Genomic DNA, 24,388 nt, shown 5'->3' with positions numbered 1-24,388 from the left:
CTGTCAAGCTTGTCTCGAAAGTAGAAAAACATTGGAAAAAGTATTCAGAACTGTCTGAAGCTTGAGGTTTTTCCTCACAGTGATAACTTTTACTTCCTTGTACCTCATTATTTGACTCTGGCCACATTTAATATAAACAGCCGACATTCTCACGTTGTATATTCAACAGAAAAAAAGTAAAATAGTTTCCCTTTAATGAATAGAATAATGACTGCATGACCCAGGACAGACATCAACACTGATCGATGTTATTTAGATTCAGATCAGGTCTATCCAAGTAAACTGCTCGCTCACAGCGCAGTGTTTAAATGTTTTTACCTTCAAGATATGTAGCTGTCTGTTGAAGTGACAGTGGGTGAGCAGGAAGCGGTTCAGTGTCTTGCTGAAGGACATTTGGAGAGGATAAACGGCTTTTGATGGATACACACTGGCTGTCGGCTGGGATAGAACCTGTGACCTTTCCGATAAAGGAAGGTCTCTGTACCCACTAGGCCACCCGGCCACCTCATTTCTTTTTTATAGACAAGAACCAAGGTCAAGAACATGGGAGTGTTACATCTGCAGTCCGTGAGCGTGTCAGATTGAGGTAATGTGGGATTTTAACACGGAATCTGTCCATGATCTCGGCACAAATAGGAGGAATGACTTCATGCTGGATGACTGTCTGTCCACGTTTGACAGGATAGTAGGTCATTACTGGTGGTGGAAAATTACTTATTCCAAGTCGTCTCTGGACTTTAATGAAGTCCTTGTTTTGTCCACTTGTGTATTTGGAGTATGCTGCTACTTCCACATCAGCATGTGACCCCTTTTTACTTTTTAGCTACTGTTTTGGGAACTTTTTTGCTCTACTTGAGTAGTTTTCAACACAAGCACTCCTTCTTAAATTGCATTCAAAGATCAATTCCAAGTTATTACAGATCCCATTTTTGTAGTTTTGCTTATGAGGACATTGTACTGTGGACATAAATTAAAGACACCATGATAACTGACTTTGACAACTAACCTTTTACTGCTCATACTTTTTTTTGGACACTTATTGAAATGAGTAGACGGTAGCTCTCTTTCTGTATACTGGTGGCTCATTTTCTCACTCACTTGTACTTGCAGGACATTTTAGCAGATGACAGTTTAGCTACACATGCATGTTTGTGATGAATCAAATCGTTTTAATTAGTATCGTACCTGTCTGTTGATGATTGAGAAGCCCCATGATGCAATGTCAAGATAAAGCCCAATAAAAGTCATAGATTATAAATGAGACTTAATGTAGAGTGAGTTTTGAAATGTCCATAGGTGACTCATCCCTCACCTGCTCTTGCTCCGCTGTAATGACACACCCGGCGAGTATAGAGGGAGACGGCGCTCTGCAATCTAACACTGAGCCAAAGATCTCAGCAGCACCCTGAGAGGCTTCGCTCTTCTCGTGCTTATTAATCCTGAGAATGAAATGAGGTTAACCGCGCTGAGTGGTTCAGAAAGAGCCGACAGCAGTGTGGTGTGGTTTTGATCAGCGGATAGAAGAGGCTCTTGAGTTTTTGACGCTGTGACAAAATCAGAGAGGACTTGTGAAGTGATATGTCCATGATTTCTTAAAAAAAGAAAAAAATAGTGACATGTATTCTGAAATCACCAGATTAAAAGATGTAGTTGTCGACCCTCCTCGTGTATTAAAGATACTTGTAGCATTGTATTTGTATAAAAACAAAACTGGCATGATTTCCAGCCAACTAAAGTGGATGTCTATTAGCGAGACAATTGTGCCATTTTTTGCCATAATTGGGCCACCAAAAGCTGATGTTATTTAGTGAGACTTCAGCATCATCTGCAGCCATCATTGCGCCAACACAAGTGGGTATTTTTCAGGAAGATAGCGCCCTAATTTCAAGCCCTGATTCTTCCACTGAAAGAGGCTGTTTTTTTCGAGACACATCTTGAGCATTTCCAGCTGTGACTGTCCCACCAAAAGCAGGTGTTTTTTACTTTGCCACAATTTCAAGCCATGATTGTGCCACTAAATCGGCGCCACTTCCAGCTGTGATATTTCCACCCAAAGCAGTTGTTTTTTGGTGACAGGTTGGCACCATGTCCAGCCATGATTTTGTCACCAAAAGTAGGGGTTTTTGGGTTGTTTTTTTTTTTTCAGAAATCTGAGCCACTTCCAGCTGTGATTTTGTCACCCAAAGCAGTTGTTTTTTTAGGAACAGATTGGCGCCATTTCCAGCCATAATTGTTTGTGGGGGGGTGTTTGTGGTATTTCCAGTGTTGGTTTGCGAGACTTGAGCGCCTTTTCCAGTCATGATTGTGCCAGCATAAGCGGGTGTTTTTTGGGGAGACATTACTGCAATGTTAAACCATGATTTTACAACCAAAGTCTTTCTCAAGACATCAGCTGCATTTACAGTCCTAATTGTGTCAACAAGAGTGCCAGTCTTGTTAAAAAGGTGTTTTCAACAAGACTGGCCTCATATCCAATCATCATTGTGCCCCTAAAAATGACTTGTTGTTTTTTAGCAATCTTGAGTGCTACTTCAAGTCAAGACTGTGGAACCAAAAGCAGGTGTTGTGTTTTTAGCAAGACAGCAGCAGCATTTTAAGCTAGGATTTTGCTACCAAAAGTGGGGTTATATACTGAGACATCAGCATAATTTTCAGCAAATCCAAAAGCGGGTGTTTTTCAGGGAGACGCAGCTACAATTTTAAGCTGTGATTGTGCCAGCAAAGCAAGTATTTCTCAAGAGACAACAGGAGCATTTACAGTCGTGATTGTGCCATCAAAGGTGATTCTTAGAGAGACATTAGCAACATTTATAGACATAATAATGATTCTAATTTCAGACTGGAAATTTCTGCATTTCCAAAAGCAAATGTTGGAATGAAATGACGGTGTTTTAGGAAACTTTGGTGCCATTTCCAGCCAGAATTGTGTCACCAAAAGCAGGAGATTTTTGGCAAGCCATAATTTCGAGCTGTGATTTTGCCGTCAGTAGTGGGTACTTCAGCACCTTTTCCAACCTTGACTGCACCACTGTAAGCATTGATTTTCAAGTAAGGCTTAGGCCAATTAGGATGGCTACAGAAATTTCTGTTATGATTATGCCACTAAAAGTTTGTGTGTTTTTAGGAGGACATCGCCACTATTACAAGTCATGATTTGGCCACCAAAAGCTGTTGGCTTTAGCAAAATATTGTTGCATTTCATGCTGTGGCTTTGATGAGAAAAGCAGCTTTTTTTTAAGCCTAAACATGTACTTTTCATTATAATCAAGTGGTTTTTGTGCCTAAATATAACCACATTTTCACCGCAGCTTTCCTAAAACATAAAGAAATGTTAAATTTTAACATCTGCTATCTGCTGCACAATTATGTGCAAATACATATTGCAATACATTTATTTGCAATACAATGTGCAAATAAATAGGTCTATTTAGTAGCTATTCATTTGTTGCCGTTGTTTATATCACGTGAGCTTCATCTGCTGTGTCAGAGGTGAAGAATGAACGCTAAATCTGAACTTTTAAGCCAATAGGGTCCTTTGTGACAGCCTCTGAATTACAGAATACATCTCTGATGAGTTCAGCCATGCATATAGGTCTGATCTTGTGCTTATTGATGACTGTTTCCCTGCCATGCAAAATATTTATTTCCATATTTTATATAGTTTGTTAAATGTGTCACTCTGGATGTTTCCCTTTAATGTGCTTCTCATCCTCCTCACTATAATTGTCTCTGGTAATCCAATCTGCTTTTCATGGACGAGTCAGGGTTTTTGTGCAAAATATTTATTCAAAGTGTCAGAATATGTTTCATGCTTTATTCTTACACTCTAATGCTTCTTGGTTATTTGTTTTATGTTTCCTAATGCATGACATTAAGTGGAAATTTGCTCATCCAGGCGTGCCACCAACACCGCACAAATTATTGCTTCAATCATTTCCTCCTTCTTTGATTTTTATCTGTGAGGCGGAAATGAGGGCCTATAATTTCACGAGTCATACATGTCACTTTTGGGCTTTATCAGATGTATGGATCAAATTGGAGAGGGCATCTACAGTTTGATTGCTGTTGGTTTGTTTTTATTTTGGGGACAGCTTTTGCAGCAGAGATTCTTTTCTACAGAAATTCTGCAAGTAAATCAACTGTCAGTCAAGACAATGTTTAGATGTTTTCTACTTTGATATATATATTTAAAGTTGTTATAATGATTTTTTTTATACAAAAAATTGATGAAGTTCTCTGCAGACACTTCTGACCATGTTGTAGTTTGACATCTCCAGGGTTGCATTTTAGTCCAGACGGGCGGGAATGGAAACTTTTAGAAACAATGATGCAGAAACTCCCATTTGCTTCCTGAATGTAGTAGAAATGCATGCCTTAAAGAAAAGCCCACATTTCTGTTTATAGTGAAAAAAACAACTATTTCTAAACATTATTAAACACTTGGATATCAACAGGTTCTAGACATAAGCAAATATTGCAACACCAATCTTGTGAAGAAGCTGATTGACAAAATGAAAGATGGACGCTGAGTGTGCATGGTCCAATAAGTCTTTAAGTCTAAACTACCTAATACCAATAATTTAGACAGAATAAAAATTACACAAGACTACTTTGTGCAAAGTTGCACAGTGTTTAAGTAGATATGTGGATCATTACCATTTATTTCAATTGTTTATTGCAGTGGGAATAAAGGAGGGACTTTATAGCAGTGACCTGATGGTTGTAGCTGGAAAGACTTATGCAGAGGGTGAGTGGGATCTTTTGTAATGCGATTGGCTTTCCTTTCATCTGCTAAGGTGTGAAGTACTGACAATGAAGTTTGGGTTTTGCCAGTTATTTTACTTGCTTGGTTAATGATGCGTGAAAGCTTGGATTTATTCTTTACAGAGATTAAGTTTGTGGAATATTCATTTCCGTTAGCTGTGTAAACAGTTTAGTAGGATTATTTTCTTTTTCAGAATAAGGGCAAACAAAATTACATTTATTGCATTTTATGTTGTTATTGTGAAGCATTTAGCAGCTAAAGAACCAGATCTAGCCCTCAAGAATTGGTGGAGGAGACCAAAACAGAGTTAAAAAAATTTAATTTCATGAATATTGGACTTAAACTTGTCATATGTTTAAAAAACATGACTCTGAATGACTGTTTGCTAAAATATTTTTAACTTTATTGGGTGTTATGTCAGTCAGCAGAACTGACATTTGTTAAGATAATAATGTGGAGGATTGGTACTTGAAAAACGACCCTCTATCTAGAGAGATGTTTCAAGAATAAATGGTAATAAAAACACTTTTAGCTCTAGATGAAGTTATTAAACATTAATTATGGATCCTGTCTTCAGTGAACATTGAGGTAGTTTGGCAGCGCAGGACAAGAATATGTGTTCAAGGGCCACTCAGAAGTCTTTCATGGGCTGCAAGTGGCCCCTGAACAGGACTTTGAGCACCACTGATCTGCAGTACCACGTGTCAGCGAGACCATCTGAGAATGTAATTAATTCAAGCAGTCGGCCCCTCTCGCTTGCCACCATGGCAAGAGTACAGAACTTTTCTGCATGTTTGCATAGCGATAAGATATATTTCATTGGAGGTGTGTGATATGGCCGTACCCACAGAGGATGCTTAAATCAGAATCACACATAACGAATGCAGGGCATCGTAGTGGCGGTGCTGCAGGCGAGATTGCTTACGCTCCCTTCAGTGTCTGAACCCGTCCAGGAACACATAAGTGAAATAGGGGTCATCACACTCCTCTGTAGTCACACAAAGTTCCCTGTGTGTGTGTGTGTGTGTGTGTGTGTGTGTGTGTGGGCATGAGTGTGTGAAGGACAGCGAGTGAATGAAAATGGGAGGCAGCAAATCTCTGAGCAAATCCTTTGCAGTCTATTTATATATTCTTTTGAAAATCCTGGGGCTCCTCTCTCTTCCGCTTTCATGCTTGATGCAGCCTAGAAATGTAGCGCCACTGCAATTCTCACTCAACACCTCTATACTATTTTTATGGCTGACAACAACATGGCCAACAACCATTAACAGCAATGGCACACATGGTTTTTGTGCTCTGTCCCCTGTAGCGCTTGATGAAAGGTGCTGAAACACTGGGCAGACGGTGATATTCGTTACCTGAATGATGCTTTGGGGCTTCTGTGTAGTGGGCAAGAAATATGATCGTCCATGTTTCTGCCCCATTGGCTGAGAGGAACATTTCCCCACAGTGTCTCGATTAGTTTGCCGGCCTCTTCCCCTTCCCCCGTGTGAGGCGTGATTCTCCCCTACAGCTGTTTGTCACAGCCGTGTGAAGTATTGCCCTCCAGTCACATGCCTCTGCACTGAAATGCATCACAGGGCGGGTTTGTCAATCCAAGAAATATGAGCATATGTGGTGCTTTATGTGTTGGCGGTTGTGTTACAACACCTTAAGCCAGTGATACTTAACTTATGGCCTGCAGGCCAAATCTGGTCCCTGATAGGATGCCGGGTGGCCCCTAACAATTTGCTTAGTCACATAAAACTAAAGTGATTCACACTGGGTATTGTTTTTGTACTATAATATTATATTTATGTAATATAATAGAGCTTGTTTATCAGAAAAAGTGCAAGTCGGGGATCCGCTGCAGCCCCCGACAGAGGTCCTCACTAAGCCCCTAATGCCCTGAAGTCCTAGAACAGTCCTTAAATCCAAGAAATGTCCTAAAATCCTAAAAACATCGTAAAACCCTATCAACATGTCCTAAAATACTAGAAATGTCCTAAAATTCGAGAAATGTCCCTAAGTCCCAGGCATTTCTTAAAATCCTAGACACATCCTAAAATATTAGAAATGTCCTAAAATCCCAGAAATGTCCTAAAATCTGAGAAAAATCCTTAAAAATGTCCTTACTTCCTATAAACATATGAAAAAAAATCATAAAATTCTAGACACATTCTAAACTCCTCTAGAAATTTCCTAAAATCCTAGAATTTTCCTAAAATCCCTGATATGTCCTAAAATCCTCCAAATTTCTTAAAATCCTAGAAACTTCCCAAAATCCCACACCTCCTAAGATCCTAGAAATTTCCCAAAATCTTATGAATATCTTAAAATTTCAGAATTGTCTTAAAATCTTAGAAATGTCCCAAAATACTAGAAAAATCCTAAAATCCTAGGAATTTCCTAAAGCCCAAGAAATGTGCTAAGATCTGAGAGACATCCTAAAATCCTAGATACGTCATAGAAATCATAGAAATGTTCTAAAATCTGAGAAATGTCCTTAAATCCTAGAAACATGTAAGACGCTGCTGCGACTGGCCCCTGGCCTTCCGTCAGTTTGCAAAAGTGGCCCCCAAGCAAAGCAAGTTGAGTATCCCTGCCTTAAGCCGACCCTGCTGGCCCACGCCGAACAATAGTTCTCGATGGGTTGCAACATTTGCATAGAAATTGGTTCTAGATTGGGAGATGGGCCCTCAAAAACTCTCTCTCCTCTCTTTCTGTGTCAAACTCACAGTCGTATAGACAGTCTGTCCCTTTAAGGCCCAATCACTCTGGAACATGGAGCGCTCCTCAATGAAGTCAGAGGGGAGGACATGATGAGAAATAGATCTAAGGACGATCCTTCATGTTTACCAAAAGGGTGAGTGGCAACCAGAGAGGATTTAACATGCAGAAAATCCTCTGTACGGCATTCTCTTTTAAGATATCTGTAATTTACATGCCTTTGGTCCTCCACAACTCCATTCCCAGTTGTTTCATATTCATATTTTGATTATATAAGGAGGTCCTCTGAGTTTATCAGCCTTTAACAGAAAATATCCTTGTCATTGCTGCTTTCTTGGAGAGTAAATAGAGGAGGTGGACTGAGCAGAAAGAGAAGGGAGAAAGACAACAAGTGGCTCTGGCAACAAATCCTCTAAAAGTCAGCTTGTCATTACTTCCTAAAACAACATTTTTGAGTGTTTTCTGAACACTTCTATCAATAGGATCTGCTGTGCTTGCAGGAGCAGTTCAATATTTTAGGAAATGTGTTTATTTGCTTTCTTGCCAAGTTAGATAAGAAGATCTCATATCTGTCAGTTATGAAAAAGGCAGTAGAAAGCAGATGGTTAGGAAACAGGGGGGAGACGGCTAGTCTGTGCTAACTGGCTGCTTTTTGTATTATCATATTTATCCCAAAAATATTGGAGTGGTATCGATCTTCCGTTCTGTACCAAAGCAATTAAGTTGAAGGAAAAGTGAGTTATTTGTAAACCATGACCCTATTTCCACATGGGTTTGTATTTTAGTGCCTGATGTGAACAACAGATTGTAAAAATGATATTGAGCAAGCGACAAAATGTCACAATGTCACATTTAGGAAATTTTCTGACAGAAATCGACCTTTTTATTAAGAAGTAAGATCCTTTTTGTTTTGCCAGACACACCCCTGAATTTGTAAACACCAAACCAACACATTCTCATCCAAAGTTGTCTCATATTGCAGCTTTTCTGTGGACTTCTGCATCCAAATATTACGTTTTAGGTATCCCTCTGCGTCTGCTCTTTACTTGCACCTGGTTATGTTTAGGCAAAACGCCGGGACGTCAACAAATGCACATGCTGGCATGGAAAAAAAACAACAGAAGTGGTGATTTTTGGAACAATGCAAAGACAAATTAGGATGGTTTTGTGTTATTTTGCTTCTGTCTTTGAATGAGGTGTGTTTAATGATGATAAAATTACTGTAAAAATAGAGTCTGGTGTATTCGGCGATGGCCATTTTGGGTCTGTTTCTGCTTAAACAAAAAGGATCTCACTCTTGAGTACAATTCTTTTATTAATGGTGTCAGACACTGGAATATGGCAAAAAAACCAAAAAAAACAAGAGCTTTTAGTGGACGTAAATTAACAAGAGTGGTTACACCGCAGCCTTTTTTGCTGCTGCTGGCTACGATATTCTCACTTAATATTGGACCAATTTAAAAAAAACTGTTGTTCCCATTTGTCACTCAAACACAACTCAAACACTCTATTTTCACGTGTGAAAATAGAGTCCAGATTGAAAATAACCTCTAACAAACAAAACAATTGTAGTGCACATGCTTTTGGCATCCACAACAACAGCACTGTTGTGTTTGTCCAAATCAAGTGGACTGACTGGCCCCGTGCCATCCTCTAATACTAGTTAGTGTACAGTAAGTTGAATGTGAAAAATAAAAGTAGCTGTACAATGTAAATGCAATGTTACCTCACTTATTGATGCTCAGCAGGGATGCTGGCGCTTATGTGCGACTTCTATTCTGAAGGGATTCTACAGTATTTTAATCCCTTTTTACTAACTAGGCCTTGTAAAGTTTGGCTGTATTGTTGATTTACTGTACTGTATCTGCAGGTGGGTTTCGATGGGCTGATCTGAGCCAAAAGTCCAGGGCTGTGTTATAGTTTCGAGTCTGTCCTGGGAGAATTTCCACCCTTCTCTTGGCTGCCTCTTTCTAAACAAAAAGCCATGTGGACAGAAAAAGACTGAGACAACAGTGTTTGATATATGGTTGAATTGGGAGCAGTTGCTTCATAACTAGTTATTCATAGTTTTGTATTTTTCATTACTTTTATTTAGTTTTTTTGTTTCAGTTTCACTTTGTTTCAAGAAGTGAGTTTGCTTGTTTCAGTTTAGTTATCAGTGTTTTAAAAAAAATGATGTCATGGTTTAGTTATTCATTCAGTCGTCAGCCGTAACCTCTTACCCTACTTATTCGTTTTTATTACTATTAAAACACAACACTTTGTGAAGGAAAATTATTTTGCATGTTTGTAAAAAAAGAAGATCTAAACCATACTCAGCTTACAGCCCACAGGTCATATCTGGCCCCTGATCGGGTTCCAGGTGCCCCCCTGACCATTTTCTAATTCACAAAGAAATGAAGTGATTCACACTGGGAATTGATTTTGTACTTTAAGTATACATAAGGTGCCAGAGTGCATAAAACAGGATCAAAATAGAGCTCGTTCATAAAAAAGGGGTGGTAGAGGATGCCCCGCACCCTCTGATAAGAGGCCATAACTATAAGCCCATAATGTCCTATAATCCTAAAAATTTCTTGATCCTGGAAATGACGGAAAATCCTAGAAACATCCTAAACTCTGAGAAAATGTCCAAAAATCCTGGAAATGTCCAAACCTCCAAGACACATCCTTAACTCTGAGAAAATGTCCTATAATTATAGAGATGTTGAGAATGCTGCTGCGAACGGCCCCAGGCCCCTTGTCATTTTGCAAATTTGGCCCCAAGCATAGCTGTGTGTATCCCTGCTCTTAACTATAAAACGAAATCTATAAAACTGTCGACTCATGCACACACTTTTAATAAACAGATGCACTAGTGCCTCCTCGTGCTTGTTGTGTTGAAAGATTTGACCAAATTGACAATAACTGAAAACAAAGACATTTCCTTTTTTTAATTAAAGTTTTGGAAATATGATTTGTTTTTTCTCATGACTAGTTTTATTTTAGTAAACTAAAGTGTTTATTTTTTTTAACCTCATTTTATTGTTAAGTTTTAATTAACTATAGCAAGGACCCAATTTTTTCTCTTGTTATATGCCACGCTTACAGTATGTGTATATCAAAATCCCAGTCTTTTCTCTTTCGGAAAAAACAGCTGGCGAAACCTTTTCATTTCCAAACTGTAAATAAAGATCTTTATATACAGTCTATGGTTTTAAGAATAACATTAAATGCATTAAAGCCCCCGAGAATAATATGATATTGTTGATCAAAACACAAGTTTTGGGTTTTGGGTCCTTTTGTCATTCAAGCAGTACATTTTGTGATTGCGTGTGAGAGAGAGATTTTTTTTTTTAAAATTACTTTATTGTTGCAGCTGGTAAAGTTGGAGTTCATTTTAAACGCTTTATTTACTGCTGGTAGTTATATCTTATTATTTATGTTAATTATAGTTTTTATGAATCTATGTTTTCAAAGAAATAAAGCAGACAAGTTAATTTAGTGGAGTAAAAAGTGCAATATTTCCCTGTGAGATGTAGAAAAGTAGAAAGTAGCATAAAATAGAAATACTCAAGTACAAGCACCTCAGAATTCTCTACATTTCAACAACAGCAGCTGCACAGTTTTCTGTTTCTACTGAGTACTTATTACTAACAACTACTAATATTTTCAACCTCGCAATTCATAATTTAAATAGAAAATAACAGGTAAATATAACGCCAGAGTGCATAAAAAAAGCATCAAACTAGTTGCTCATTAACAGAGGTCCATGTTAAGCCCCTGATGTCCTCATACCCCAGAAACGCCTGTGTGGCAGAGGTCCAATTCATTCATCTCTCACTTGTCCTCCTAATCTAATGGCGAGGGAGGTGTGTGTAGAGTCAACAGTATGCTCGGCCTCTGCTGTAGTATCGCGCTGTGCTAAACTCTAAGCCCACCCACATCAGTATGACCTGCGCTCTCACAATATCCTCTTGATGTTGGTCCCCAGGGTTTGCACATAACTCGGTAAAAAGCTTTTTAAACATGCTGCCCCCTCTGGGAATAACTTACACAAGGACCTGAAACTGTCTCAGCTGATTACTGTCAGGGCATTTAAGTCACTTTTGAAGGATCGTGAAAATAGCACTCTTGGTCAATGAGGTTGCTGCTTTAATTCTAGCTGGAATCGAAAATTGCACATATTAATGTATTTGACTGTTCTGCATTGCAGTTAAGTGGATGTTGTGCTTGCTCTTTGTAATGTGTGATAGTTGTATTCATCTGCTTTTATTTGTTGTTGTAATATTGTTTTATGCTGACCTCCTGGCCAGGTCGTACTTGAAAAAGTTATTTATGTTATAAATAAAAGATATACTTTTTAGCGGTCAAATCAAAGGTGAAGGATTTGTTTTAAAACATTCCTGTTACCACCACACTCAAATATTCTTTTCTCTCTGGAAATACGTCACAGTGCAGAAGCTAAAAACACTTTACTTCAGTTTCACAGGGACTTTAAGAAGTCTTGTGGTAACCTGTTACTTTGCTTCTAACAGGAAAATGTCTAATTTACAGCCACTTAAGGACATGAACACGTTGTTACGGGCATGTCTAACAATCAGTGATGTCGTTTTTTCTGGTGAGGACAGCTTTAGCCTTTGTCCACTGCAGACAAGAGCAAACAAGAGCCACTTCCCCAAAACCCTCACCTGCTGCCTTCATTTCCAAACTCTCACAGTCAGGACTGATAAAACAGAAGACTTTTGCACCATCCTTTATAAACCATTTTGAAACCTCCCTGAACTATCACCATTTCTTCCTGGGTAGTGAAAATGCGTTTTGGAGGAGCCGCTGTTGGTGGAGAGCTGATAAATGTCAGAGGTTGATAGCTAAACTGCGGACCGAGCAGCAGGGGTCTGGAGAAATGAAGCGGGGAAAATGGCATTCTGTTGCAGAGACGCTCAGCTGTAGTGACAGCTACCACAGCGGGCATCATGAGCTAATGCCAGGCTGCCTGATGCAGGTGTGTCAACCTAAAGAGCACCTTTCAGTCACATCTGGCGTGTGTGAGGGCTTCTCTGCCGCCGCTTCTTTCGGCCATGTCAGAATTCAAGCTGGGCAGCAAGTTAACAGATGGAAAGTTTTTCTCCTCGCTTTGTGAATGTCAGGATGACTATTTTAGGCTGACGTCTTCAGAAAAGAACTCATCACCTTTGTGATAGACGAGCAAGGAGCAGAAATTGTCCCGGTGTCAGAGACACCTGACAAATGTCTCTTGGAGAGGAAAATCAGCCGGCTCAAGCAACTGTATGGAACATTATCTGCCAAGGACAGTTTGTTTTTGTAGGAAGGTGGTGATGTATAGCATTTCACGACTAGCTAAGACAAGTGTTTCTTCAGTCGGCAAGGTGGGAGCTGAAACTAATCCTGATTTGATGTGATAATGGCCAATAAAACATTTTTGCAACAACAGTGCCATCTCAGCTACATAAGGCATTCATTAATAATGACCCACCACTGCTTCCATTCATGTACTGTATAGGACACATGACAAAGTCTTTGACAGTAATGAAACATGTCATGGTGTTTCTTGAGGACATAATTGAAAGTGGCATCCAGTTTGATTTGTATTCATGGAGGCGCCACGCAGCTGTTAGAATTCTTGTTCATAAAAAGTTTAAGTGTTTGAGCTCTGAGAAGCCATGTTTGATTATTAATTGAAAATGTAATCCTTTTGTATCCCCAGAGAACATAGAATCGTATTATTATGTGGACATTATCCAAAAACTGAACAGGAATGAAGCACTGCTGGAAAAATACAACACTCTATCCAACTGCTTGGGTTTTTTGGCTTTAAATTCTCCTTTGGGTTGACACAAATCAGCCCAGTCACCAAAAGAAAATTCTGGCATTGTTCGTTTCTGCAAACCATAACTACAAGCAAGTGGGTGTTTTGTCATGACCTGTCAATATGTTTCAGCTGCGTTTTAGGTGTTGGTGTTTTGTAGCAACCTGTCTGTGTTTCCAACAGCTTTTTAGGCTCCAATCATAGATGCTTTGTAGCGTGTTTACAGTAGCTATCAGGCTCCAAACGTGTGTTTTGTAGCAACCTGTCAGTGTGTCTCAAACATCTTTTTAGGAGTGTTTGTAGTAAACCGTTGGTATATTTTCACCGGCTTTAAGATCTAATTGTGGGTGTTTTGTTGCGACCTATCAGTGTGTTTCCGTGGCGTTACAGGCTCCAGTCAATGGTGTTTTTTAAGGATCCATTGCTGTGTTTCCATTGGCTTTTTAGGTGTTTGTGGCAACCATCTGTATAAATGACATCTGCAAGTTCCATATGTATCATATCAAAGTGATGCAATTGAAGACCTGACACTGTCATCTGGCCCCAAACGTGTTTTGTGGTGACCCGTTAGTCTGTAACCAGCAGCTTTTTGGGCTCCAATTGTGGGTGTGTTTGTAGCAGCCTGTCTGTGTTTTTTGAGCAGCTTTTTAGGTTCCGAATGTGTGTGTTTTATAACGGCTTGTCACTGTGTTTCCATAGGCTCTTTAGGCTCCAAACGTGGGTATTCTGTTCGGAGTGTTTTTTCAGCATATTAGACTCCAAACACGGGTATCTTGTATCGGCCCATTGGCGAAAAACTTGCAATGCTGACATTTTTTTCTGCAGATTGGGTTGCACAAAATGCACATAATTCAAGAGTACTAAACGTGTCAAGGTGTTATTTACCTTGAGTGATTAAACTCGATTTTAAATTTCACTGAAAAGAGGCTGACACCCAGCATGTCGACTCCAGATGCTCCATCTGACTGAGCACAGTGTAATAGGCTCCCTAAATAAAAGAACAGAAAGAGGCAGGAAAGCTTCTGTTTGCTGTTGAAAGAACAATCTGTGCTGTGCGGTGCTCACTTGAGAGAGCAGACCATTGATGGGATTTTGAATAAACCATAAAAACTCAGTTTTTGACATCTGAGCTTGGCAGGTATAGAACTGCATCTCACATCCAACTCTGTTTCCCCTCTATAATTTTAATTACCGGCACATCGTGATTTTGGTCTTAAGCGACTTGAGCGAAGCCCCATAGAGCTGCCACTTAAATGTTTCCTGCAGCACTAAATTCACATTTGACAAAAGACGAAAACGCTGTCCTCGCAGAGACTGAATGTTCTTATTATTTATGCACTGCCTTTTGAAATCCGTAGAACTTTTACGGCAGGAAACGATGCTGGACAGGTTGCCTGCTGTAATGGCCTATATAAAGGTAAGAAATGTTTTACAGCCGGTTGAGGTGAAGAAAGGAATCTCACACACCTCGTGGCTTTGTATTAAATTTTATGTCGAAAAGTCTGCCATGGATGTAGTGCATAATGTGCAGCGCGGTTCAGGTGAATTCTGTCCAAAATGGATGGCTTCCAGCTCTCCAAAGAAATTCATCCCCTGCTCCTCTGCAAACGAGCCGGGATGTTAACACTATTGACATTAGCGATGTAGGCGTACGGGGCCGAGGAGGGGACAGCCAAGTGTGCGCTGAAGTCCCTCAGGCAGTATTCAATGTTTGTCTCTGTGACCCAGAACTACCTTCTGACAAAAGTGCTACCTCATTTCAATGCTAATGTGCTGTTATGGGTATTTTCAAAGCGTTGCTGCTATTTATTATGAATCAGCTTACCTGAGAGGCGCCGGTTAATCCTGTAGATCCCTGCACAGCTGCTGTGCGCCAAGAGGTCATGGAGATAGTGTTTAAATAGACTCTGCCTCCCTTATTATTCCAGAGGGACGACTACAGGCCTGTACACAGCTGACAGGTTCACTATTTTCTCCCGTTTTACCGTGTATCTGCTAAGTGGCAGCAAGGTAAAGATCACAGGATCAACTAAGATGCTGTTTTCTACATAACTACACCTCGTCTGATTGTTTCTTTACATCTGGAAAATAAACAGCCGTCATAACCTGGAGGCTCGCGAGAAGCTGTCACCAACAATGAGCAGGTTTTGAATGGAAGCAGTGAAATAAAATGCATTTGTAATATGGACAATGTAATGGGAGAAAGAGCCTCCAGCTGTTCACTTTAATAGATGTTAAGATATTGGAAAATGTACATGCCTGCAACAGTCGACAAGGAATAGTGATCTTTTGTGGCAAAATATCAGAATATAGTAAAATGATTTACCCAACTCATCCTTGTGTTTGACATAAGATTCAGATAGCACCAAAAGTAAAAACATTGTCCCAATGATGTCTGCGTCCACCAGGAAGAGGTTCATTTTTCGACATTTTTTGACCCTCACGCATTTCAAAAACAGATTTGCAGCTCATTATTCTGCAATTATGTCAGAGTCCTGCTATATCCAGAGACAAGAAAGTTTAAATGAGCCCTAAGCGGGCATTGTCTTCATGTTACGTCCTATTCTCTGGCTGTCTAATACTGATGCAGAGTGTTTCACACTGAATAAGCTGACAGCCTGCTGCGTCTCATACGGACTCTAAGGAAGCCTCGTGCATCCAGATCAGACACTTAGGGTCACCACCCGACTGCTGTTTGTTGATGCTCTAGGAGTGGGACCAGACAATAGTTTTGACAATATATGTCAAAATTACTTTTGACATATATTGTATAAACGTCATGCTGATTGTAAATAAATATGCTTTTATGTTTCTTCATAAATACATTTCAGCATGCTCCAAAAATAGACCTGCTGGCACTTAAAGATGGAGCTTCCCGGCAATCCTCTGAGGACACACATAAACGTCTGCAAACCTTCCTCAGTGCTGTTTGCTGGTTTGTACACATTTTCACCGTTTGAAAGGTTAAGCACTCAGCAGCCGTCTACCTGCAGCCGTTTAGAGTTATCTGATGATTCAGCACACATAGATTTAAAGATTTGGTGTAAAGATGTTTGTAATGAGATTGTCTCTTTCTTTGCTCGGTCTTGAACTGTTGCCAGCCAGCCAGCGAGCTTCGGTGGGAAGGTTCAGCATGTCTTTAACCGCCGTGTCAAAACAGTTCAATCAGTCGTCTCACACAGTCTTGTTTGTTTGTGTTTTTGTAATCGTGGCATTGATTTGGAGGCAGCCTTAAATGTCTCTGCCTTCAGACCTGTATGTGTTTAGTTTCACTGTGCAGACGGGAGCTGCTGCTTTACCTCGACTTCGTTCTGTCTGCCAAAATTATTAACAAACCCACATTTCAAGGCCACAGTATTCACAGTATTCAGAGTATTCACATTATTCATGCGCCTTTTCAGAGGAATATTGATCTGTATATTTGTTGACAAGTATGATGACTAATAGCTGATAACTTCACAGTTAGAAAATTCCCACTGCAGTGTTTTTCAGTTTCTCCTCGTCTACAGAAAGCAAAGGTGACGCTGAGGTGAAGGCTGCCTGTGAGAAAGCGAGGCTGTTTCTATCTTTCATCCGAGACGTGTGAAGACTTTCCCCTCCTTCTTCATCTCTCCGCTGACGTGCTTCATATCGGCTGCCGGATCACGTTCAGGAGAGAGAGCCCAGTCAGTTTTAATCACACTCTGCTTGTAGTGCTTCCAGCGGCCATCGCTGCAGCTGTGGACGACCAGGAGAGAAGCGGAGGCGAGACGAATACCAAGTTCTTGATTACATGCACTGACAGCTGATCCTGGATCCTGTGCAGATAAATCTTCGGAGGATCAGATCAAAGTGAGGTGGTCAAGAGCATAAAATATGACTTTCTTAATCAACCAGAACTCTTAAAGCATGTGTTGCTTATATCCCTTTTCCACCACCAGATGGCGTCGTGCAATGACCCAACTAATTCAGCGTGCTTGGACTGCCCTCATAATAATGATGAAAATAACCTGTATTAATATCATGCTTTTCTACACAATGTGACAAAGTGCTTTACAGAAATAGAAATGGTAGACAGTGATTGAAAAAACAGTTTTAAATAAATATACAACATTGAAAAAGGAGCTACACAGTAAAGAGTAAAATTAGGAAAATAAAACAAAATAAAATAATCAAAAATTAAAATGATTCAATGAAATGTATTTTTTAAATAAATTATTACATAATTAGATGTCCTATTTCAGTTAAATAAAATAAAATAAAATAAATAAATAGGAAAAACATAGGTAAATAAACAAAAACAAAAAAAAAGAACAAACAAAATTTTCTTGGAGGAAATGTAGCCAATGTTGCCTGCTTACATAAAATAAGACAAAATATAATAATAAAAAAAAAATATTTTAACAATACATTTAAAATAATATTTAAAAATGTAGAAAAATAAATAAATAAATTATAATGTTTCTGGAGAGATGGGTCAATATTATCTCAGTAAAATGTAAAAAAAAAAAAATGATATAATAATAAATATATATATATATATATAGAACATAAATAAATACTTGAAAGTCATTGGAGGAATTTAGCTAATGCTGCCTGCTTACTTAAAATAAAACAAAATAAAATAATTTGAAATAAATATAAACAAATAAATAAATAACAGTGTTCTTGGAGGAAGAGCCAGTGTTGCCTGTTTACACAATTTCTGTCCAAAATAAATTGGCGAAAATGCTTGTGTGAGTCCTCTTGAGCGAGGAATTTGCTACAGACTTAATAAACAGAACTAAAATTAAACTAAAAACTCTGACCTTTCTTGCAGAGCTTCTGTGTCTCAGTACAGCCAAAGTCTGCAGATCTGCATTTACCTGCTGCAGCACCTGACGCCCCCCCTCCTCCTCATATGATATGATGATGATATGATGTCTGTGCGCGACACAGAGAAGGAAGCGGCCGTCAGCAACACTCCTCAGGCTGTTTCATCGAGCATCAGCCATGGTGACAACACATATAGTATCTGCTGTGTTGCCACATGATGCTCTGCTGCTCGGCTGCATTTCAGTGTAGCAACACTGACATCTTTTGGCCTGATTCAAAACTGTCACAGGACCAAATCATTAAAGTGATCACAGCTTCCTGTGTCTCAGTGGAGAAAACGGTTTTGTTGTGACGACTTTGATGGTTTAGTCTTTATTTAAGGACACGAGTGTCTGCTGTAACCAGATTTATAATATTGTTCTATCGGCTCTAGCTTACCTAAATGTAATCAAGTGTCTTGGCTAAAAGCTCATTCAACATAATAATATGAATCTTATGATGGATAAACAAGGCTATATATACATAACAGTATTTAATATACATGATGCATTCCTATGTAAAGAGGATACATCTAAATGCATTTCTTGGCAGTTGTTATTTCCCTTTTTTTCTGCCTAAGAGATCATTAATTTGAATTACATAATTATTATTATTGTTGTTATTATTATTCTATTGGTATTTTAGATTTACAAGATGTAAGCAGGCAAGGCGAAGTTACAGGTTCACCTACTGTGTGCTCTATGCCTGATGGACGTAGTCTTTTTTGGACGGTGTCTTTTCTGGATGTCATATAGTTGTGTGTTTTTTGATCGTTGTATAAATATCTTTTCTTGATGTCATATAGATTTTTTTCTGGATGTATTATTATCATTTATTATAATATAAGTAATGTAACATTATAATTTAAGTAATGTAACATCATTTTTCCCCTTGTAAGCAAATCACCCTAAAATAATATTTTTGAGATGCAGCTCCTTATCTAACTACACTCTCAGTGTCACAGAGTAACGAACACGTCATTTGTACTTAATCTTGAGGATTTCTGGCTATGTCTGTAGATAATTTTTAAGAGGTAACCATTTCATTTTATTCAGAATTTCTCTGAAAATACTCAGATGTGTTTCCAGTGCTTTTCTCCCTGCTGTCATGGCTAAACGCGGCCAGCAGAGGCGCTAAATGTCACTTTGACTTCATGTCCAACATGAGAAGGGCAGCGAAGGTAGAACCACGTGTAGTGTGCGCATGCGCGGTGCTTGTTTGTTATTGTCGCCGCCTGCTTATGTCTGGCTCTGTGGGAGGTGGTAAGAAATGCTTCATTATGACTTTATAAAGGCAAAAATGCAAGTGAATTTTATTGCTTATTCACTTTGAAGCTTTAGAGAGACTTTTGGTTGCATTTTAAATCGTCATGCTGTGAGAGAAGCCCGTGGAAATTAGTTTTATTCAGTTCAGTTTTGGACCATTTAAGCGTGTAAATTGAACTGTGTTTGCACTGAAATGTTATGCTACACCACATGTATTGATGCTCTTAATGCGCACAGGATGTTGTTTATTCTTGATAGTGTTTATATGGTGTAAACCTGCTTTTAAACCCTGTCCTCAGGTGAGTCTGCTCTCAGATGGAGGCAGTGTGTAAGCAGCTCCCTGCAGGTGATGATGATGAGGAGGAGGGGCAGGAGCAGATGAAGCCATGCTGTGGTCCATCCAGGAGGCTCTGGAGAGGCAGACTCTGCAGATCGGAGCATCAGCCTGCGGGGCCACAGCTGTGGTGGACGTGCTGAAGGCCCTCGGGGTGGATGTGGCCCCTGAGGATGCAGACCGCTGCGTCCAGACAAAGCTGAGGAGGAACGAGTCTCCGCTGCCTGACTACCTGCTGTCCCGCAGTGAAGCAGGTAAATGTCCCGATATACAGGAGAGACAACTTTGGGCCCCTAGATTTGTCACCACCTAAGTACAAGGTACTTAAATTTTGAGTTTTCCATTTCATACACCTTTATACTTCTACTCGGACTCTAATCTGACAACTTTAGTTAGTTTTTCAATATTTTTTAATCCCTTTCCTGTCTGGCAAAAACCTTCAATCATCAAATGTGTTAATGTTGAGTGTTTTTGATAAAGTCACCCTTTGAAACCTGGATCGACATCAGATTTCTTGTGCTGCATTTAAATGCATTTCACAAGAATTTAACACTTTGAAACGCTGAGCAAATCAATTTGATTTCTTTCATAAACGGGAAAAAACAATGAAAATAGTCCTGCGGCAAATACCTGCCTCGTTGCCACCTGCCACATTTTGACGATAGTACTTATGTTTACTTGTAATGGAGTATGTTCACAGTCTGGTATGAGTACTTTTGTTAACGTAAGGGATCTGAATACTTCCTCCATTACTGCGTAACGCCTACAGCAGAAGGTCACAGTAGTGAACACAGACTGAGTGCACATTTTTCAGCTTTTCATAGTAATATATTCACCACTCAATTATTATCTGAAATATTATCTCTCATGCAAAATAAATCCAGCAGTGAAATATAATCTTCATCTTTGTCTAATGACAAAAAGTGTATAAAGGAACACATTTTATCACAAACATGGTTTTCACTGGACAGGAAGGGGATGTTAAACTGTAATCTGCAAAGTCACTAAAGCTGTCAGACAAATATAGTAGAACGTACATTATTTACCTCTGATTTGCAGTGAAGTAGGAGTAAAAAGTTGTTTGAAATGGGAACATTTCGGTAAAATACAAGTATTTCAGATTTGTACCTCAGTGAAGTACTTGAGTAAAAATGTTTCCACCGCTGATTACATTGTTTGACGTCAGTAAGCTGGCAAACATTACAGTTTAATCAGTCGAGCTCTCCAGACCGTTGTGACATTTCAGGTAATGAAATATGAAACACAAAAAGCCTGACTCTGTGTAGGTAGCATATTTTTAACGGGGCTCTGCAGACAGTAATATTTCAGGTGTCACAGATGCTCACAGAGACGATGTCTTCCCCGCTGATTGAGGCTCTGTAACGCCTTGAACCCCTCGGTGCGCTTTTCCTGCCAGCGTGACAGCTGGCTGCACTGCCAACCAGGCAAATTCAAAAGTACCCTCTTGAATTAGACAAAGAGTTTTATGTCTCTCAGAGGAGACACTGTAATTGACTTTTTCAGCTCTGTTTCACAATTTTTGTGCGTTGACATTTCAGGCGTTTAGCTCAAGCTGTCAGTGCACAGTGAGGCTCTGAGAGGAAAAGACACAGTTGTAATCTTTGATCTTAGACACAACAAGGAAAACATAATGACTTCCTGTAGTTCAGGGTTTTTTAAGGGGTTTAGAGACATTTGGGGCTTTCTGTTCGGGGCTCCTGGGATATGCAAAAGGCCAACATAAAGCAAGAGACTTTGGGGGGTTTGCATCTTTTTGTAGTCGTTAAACCTCTTTTCATAGTTTTGTCTCTTTGAGTTCATTTTGTGTTTTGTGTCAGTTTGTGTCTTGGTCATTTTTGTGTCTTTTTTTTGTGGTCGTTTTTGTCTTTGTAGTCATTTTGCGTTTCTTTGAAGTCGTTATGTGTCTTTATTGTCTCTCTTTTGTCTGTTTTGCGTCTTTTTGGTTTTTGTATCTTTTAGTTGTTTATGTTTTGTTTTTGGTGTGTGTGTCTATGTTGTTCATATTGTGTTGTTTTGTGTCACTTTTAATTGATTTTTTCTAATTTCATAGGTTATTTTAAAAAAAAAAAAAGCTGAAATAAGTATTATTTCCTCTTTTAGGTGCGACTCACGCTCAGCTCATCCAGGGAGCACAGGAGGCCAGTAAGGGGAAGGTAATTGGCCGCTTCTTCCACTTTTACCCTCGGCGGCTGGTCAGACTAGTCCCCTGGCTAGCACGCTGGATCCGAAAAGGCGCTGTTCCCCGTGGCGACCATGAACATGCAGCTGGCTGTGCCCGAGGGAGAGGAGGTGCCTGACGCCTGGCACCATCAGCTCATATTTGGTGTTGCACCGAATGCTGTTTTCATGACCAATCCTCTAGACGTAGGTGAGTAACGGCAAAAAAAAAAAAAAAAAATGTTGTCTCTCCTGATGCGTTTTAATAAAATTCAATTTTCAGGAAGTGAGATAGAGGTACACCAGAGACTTTGCAGTGCGTCTGTGCTGCTGATTCGTCGAGAAGACGTCCTGCAGAGACTGACGCCAGATTGCTGTCTGTCCATCTTATCTGACTCGCAGTGGAAAGCTCTGGATATCGAGGGTAGACGCCGTTATTTAGTTTGATTTATGCTGATTTTCCATCCGTTATAAGAGTTTTCATCACTATTTTCTTCCCATTAGGTCAAGTGAAGCAGATGGCCCAAGAAGAGGAACAGGAGCAAGATCAGCCCAAGTTAACACACATCACGATCCCCGCGGCGTACAGTTCAGGCGTCACACTCTTCGCTCTACGGGAATCAGAGTTAGGACAGAACTCCTCAGTGCTCCTGAACTACCTTTGCTGTAAGTCGTGGACTTTAAGCTTGAAGACTTTAGATTCATTCTGACAAGAAATGAAACACTTTATTGATCCAAGAGTTCAGGAGCAGCAGATGTAAAGCGAGAAAGACTATTACACCGTGCACTGACAGAAGCCGGTAAGTTGTTAATTCTCATCTACTTTAGAATACGATGTAAGACTTGACAAAATAACTTTAAAATTCAGTTTTGGAGGTTTGTTAATTTTACAATTGCTTGATATCATACATACAAATGAGACAAATTTGAAAATGTGCTACATTTTAAAATTGATCAATAAACTAAAAAATATATTTAAAAAAAACAAATTTAAACAACTGAATTAGTGTAAAAGAACATTAGGTACAAGTTACAAATTCATTTGGGGTAATAATCGTGTTTGTTATTGGCAATAAACAGATTAAAAAAAACGGAGCGTTCTCTCTGTAGTTGCTGTGGAGCTGTCCATGGTGCTGACAGGGCTGGGCTAAAAGGCTAGAATCATTTATATTTAATAGAACATTTTACAACAATTATTGAACGTTTTAGACTAAAACAGACAGCAAATGTCAACAAGCAGTCAAGATCACTAAAGTAAAAATACTTGTGACTGTGCTCTACCTGTGCACAGTCTCGGCTGTACCGGTCTTTTTACAGTTTTCGTCCTTGCCAGTCAATATCGTGCAGTGCACAAGTATGAGCTGACACCACAGAGTACGATGTAGATATTCATAATTAGTTTCTAAATGTGGTGGATCTTACTAGAATGATATGTTTTTCTAGACTGTCGGCTCACCTGACATGTCTTCCTCAGCTGCTGTGTTGATGTGGGCGTACCGCCCGGTGGTTGATCCCTCTGAGAGTGGCCTAGGTAAATTTAGGCAGCATTAGCATATGTTTTGTCCAGTTTACAAACAAAATCTATGGTCTCTAATCTACAGTTTGCTAGTAATGTCAAATATGTCAAACTTCTTATCAAAAGTGTAAACGATTTGCGTCACCGTCTGGTTGCTTAGCAATGACAGCTGTCACAGCAGCTTGCCGCAGCTGTTTCTATGGGCAGTCAAAATGACCCTGTGCGGTGGTTGGAGGTATAAATTTTTTTTTTCTTTCTGTCCCACAACGGCAAAAATGGAGTAGATGATCAATAACACAATCCTAGGAAAAGTCAGGAACTGAGAAATTTGGGGGTTGTGAAGAGTTACATGCATTGTCAGATTTTGACAGGTCATAATAATGGCTGAAAAGGTTGTATTATAGCTTGTAGAGACAAGTCATAATATACTGTGGTATGTCGAAAAAAGGCCAAAAACGCCATAATTTAGCATGTCGAAAAAATGACTTTTTGACCTTTATTCCCACTTTGTATACTATGATGGATACAACTGGAATATGTCGTTTTCAGACATTTTTTATGACTTTACAAAATCTGACATTTTTTGCCATTTTGTCCACATGCTAAATTATAAAGTTTTTGGCCTTTTTTGGCCTTTATTCCCACTTTGTATCCTATGATGCGTCCCTACAATCTATAATATGTGGTTTTCAGCCATTTTTCGACATACTATACTATGGCGTTTTTGGCCATCTGCCAGTTTATGCCTCAGGTGTTAACCACAACTGATGCATCCACATGTGGGACACACACAGCTTTCAACTGTCAACGATTCAAGCCTTTAATTTTCCCCCGAAACCACACGTCTTATCCTTTAAGTGCTCTGCTGACTTTCATCTACATCGTGTTAGTCGTGGATGAAAGTCAGAGTCAGCAAAACAGTGAACTGCAGAATGATTTAATTCAAAGGTGCAGTTTGTAATTTCAGCGCTGTGAGCTT

This window comes from Plectropomus leopardus, chromosome 24 (genome assembly GCF_008729295.1).
Source record: "Plectropomus leopardus isolate mb chromosome 24, YSFRI_Pleo_2.0, whole genome shotgun sequence".
NCBI lineage: Eukaryota > Metazoa > Chordata > Actinopteri > Perciformes > Serranidae > Plectropomus > Plectropomus leopardus.
This window is presented reverse-complemented; position numbering follows the sequence as displayed.